Below are 3,369 nucleotides of genomic sequence, written 5' to 3'. Positions count from 1 at the left end.
AGCAAAAGATTTCAACAGACACTTCACAAAACAAGGTATATGAATAGCAAATAAGCACAGAAAAGATGCCTAACATTATTCCTCACTAGGGAAATGCAAACTGAAATCACATGAAATACTATTTCAGGCCCAGCAAAGTGACTAAAATTAAAAAGACAGACAATACCAAGTGTTGACAAGGATATGGAACAACTGAAACTCTCATACATTGCTGGTGAGAATGCAAAATTGTGTAACCTCTTTGGAAAACAGGCTGTTTCATGTAATGTTAAGCATATGTTTAATATAAGACTCAATTACTCAGACACTGGGTATCTGACAAATGGAAATGGAAATGTACATTCACACAAAGTCTTGTCGAATGTTCAGAGGAGTTTTATTTTTAACAGTCAAATCTAGAGAAGGTATTCCTGGGGCCCACTCATATGAAGTAAATGAATCTACCTAAAATTCATATGTTGAAACTTTAACCCCCAATGTGATGATATTAGAAGGTGAGGTCTTTGGGAGGTAATTAGGTTAGATGATGTCATGAAGTGGAGCTATCCTCCATGATGGGATTTGTTTCCTCATAGGAAGAGGAGGAGACTTGGGGCACCCGACTCTTGGTTTCTGCTCAGGTGTTGATCACAAGGGTGGTGAGATCAAACCCCACATCATGCTCCAGGCTCAGCGCAGAGTCGGCTTGAGAGCCTCTCTCTCTCTGCCTCTGCCCCTCCTACTCATGCTCTCTCCCTAAAATAAAGAAATAAATCTTAAAAAAAGAAGAAGAAGAGGAAGAAGAAGAAGAAGAAGAAAAAGAAGACAATGACAACGACTAGAGCTCTCTACCATGTAAGGTACAGTGAGAAGGTGGCCATCTATATGCCAAGAAGTGGGCCCTCATCAGACAGTCTCCCAGCACCTTGATCTTGAACTTCACAGCCTCCAGAACCGTGAAAAGTAAATGTCTGCTGTTTAAGCCTCTGGTATTTGTTACAGCAGCCTAAACTAAGATGCCGACATGGCAGCACTCTCTGAGATGGATTGGAGAGGAACTAAGGAAGATTTTATCCAGGAGGAATACTTTCCTTGCCAAAACAGAGAGTAATTTGTAGAAAGGGGTTCTTGAAGGAAAGGACATTGGAAGTTGACTAGGGATGAGGAAAGGATTTCTGAGTCAACCTGAGGGTGGGGCATGGGGATAGCTGGGGCACAGGGATGGCTGAAACCCCTGTGGGTGGCTTCTATGCACCAGGATTCCAGTCCCAGGATAAACATGCTGCACTTCCAAAGAATCAGGCCAATTTTGCCTGATGGTAAATAATTTTAAATACTTTCATATTAATACAAATTCAAATGCATTATGAAGTAGAATGCAAGAGTTGCATGAATTCTTAAAATAAAAATTCCTTGCTTGCAATCATCCCTTCGGCTGCCTCTCCTTCTCTCCTCATGAATTCAATCTTTTCTGCTGTTAGGAATGCTTCGGTGGAAGATTTTAGGAAGTACTTCTTTAAGGAATAAGGGCTGGGGATAAGGGATGTTCTTGGATTTTTTTTTTTTTTTTACAGTGTCCAGACACTTTCCAGAAGAAGAAATCAGGCAAGGATTCAGAATTCAAAAATTTGGGATTTTGAGGACAGGGCTAACATCTGGAGGGGTTGGCAGAACAGATATGAGTATAAGCATTAGGGACTGAGGTTCAGGACTGTTCATGCAAACCCTAAAAGCAGCTGCATTCCTGGGTAACATCTCATGTGGAAACTATGGGATCCTGCCCTGGCTCAGGGTCTGGATTAACGTCTCTTGGTAGGAGTAGGAATCTAGTGTTCTTGGAGAAGCAGATTCATGTCTGGGGTCAAGGGAAGTTCATCTCCAAACAGCAAGCTCTAGCGAGCCAGCTTTCGGCTTCAGAACTGGTGGAGGAGACAGATGGAGCCCAGAGGTTTTGAGTTCACAGGCTTAATAAAATATGGGAGAGCAACAAAGGGTCATAAAAATAAAGACATTTTAACACCAGAAAAGTACGAAGGACAAAATGGAAATGACAGTCCTTCCCTAGAAAAGGACCATTAACAGGCACCTGGTCTTTTTTTTTTTTTTCCCTTCCCCATCATCATGAGGTACGAAAAACCTTATCACAGATCACATCATTCTGAGAAACTGGGAACCAGTGAAGCAACAAGAAGGGTCCTTCCTTTCATGCATTGTGGGATGAAATGAAAATTACCCCCAGGGGACTTTATTAAAAGGCAGCTGGATTAGCTAATACTACTGGAATAATCACATTGCAATATATATCAGACTTACATGTCATACACCTTAAACTTATACAATCTTATATGTCAATTATATCTCAAAAAAAAAAAAAAGACAGGGAAAGATCAGCTCACAGCAATCAGCTTGGCATCTACAGCTAAACCACTGGATAACCAAGGACACCACTGCTCTGCTTCCTCCTGGGTGGGGGCCCTTTGGAAATCTTAATAAGTCTTGACTAGCATGGTGGATTATAAAGGACAGGGAACGAGAAGGGGTGGCGTCAAATGAGAGGATTAAATTGAAAATATAGATTCTTGGTGTGGGGTGGATGAAGAAATTAAGTAATTACAAATCCAAAGGCAAAAGAAAAAAAGAAAAGAAAAGGAAAAAGGAAGAAACACAATCAGCCTGCACCTGGAGCCTTAGGTTCTGGAAATCCAATTTGCACATAAAGAGTGAAGGGGCCTTCACAAAGGGGGGCAGGAGCTGAAGACCTGCTAGTGGGCAGAGGACCGTTGCCCTGGAGACAGTCTTAGCTTAGAAATGGCAAATAGAAAAATAACAGGGGCTTAAGGGAGAAAGAAAAAAAAAAAAAAGGCATTACTCAGGATGGTTGAAATCTTAGAAACCAGACTAGACTACATGAAAGAAATGTACTTAAAAGGACAAATATAGATTTAACTGCTTTAAAAAATGAAAACAGGAAGAAGGAAGGTGTTTTAGTTGTTTCTAGGTTAGGATAGGTGATCAAACACACAATAGATTGAATAGAGGATATGAGAGAAATTTGTTAGAAACAGAAACTGGGATACTCTTGTCTATCTCCTAGCCTTTGTCCTGGAAGGTACTATCAAAATGTACACTTGGAGAGCCATTATAATAGAAAAACAATAGTGAAAATAAATTCAGGGAGCATCCTTATTGTTGCCCATGATAATGATTTGAAAGGGTAGATTTAAGAGGGGGAAGTCCAGAGTTATTAGCATGAAAGCCACAGATACTAATTGACTAGTTCCAAGGCAAGGCAATGACTGAGGGGAAATAGTTTGAGCAAATATAGCCAGGAGGTTTTGGGGTTAGGACTTGCTAAAAGTTGGTCTAGACATCGTCTGCAAGGTAGCTAAG

The sequence above is a fragment of the Martes martes genome (genome assembly GCF_963455335.1).
Source record: "Martes martes genome assembly, contig: scaffold_152, whole genome shotgun sequence".
Taxonomy (NCBI): Eukaryota; Metazoa; Chordata; class Mammalia; order Carnivora; family Mustelidae; genus Martes; species Martes martes.
This window is presented reverse-complemented; position numbering follows the sequence as displayed.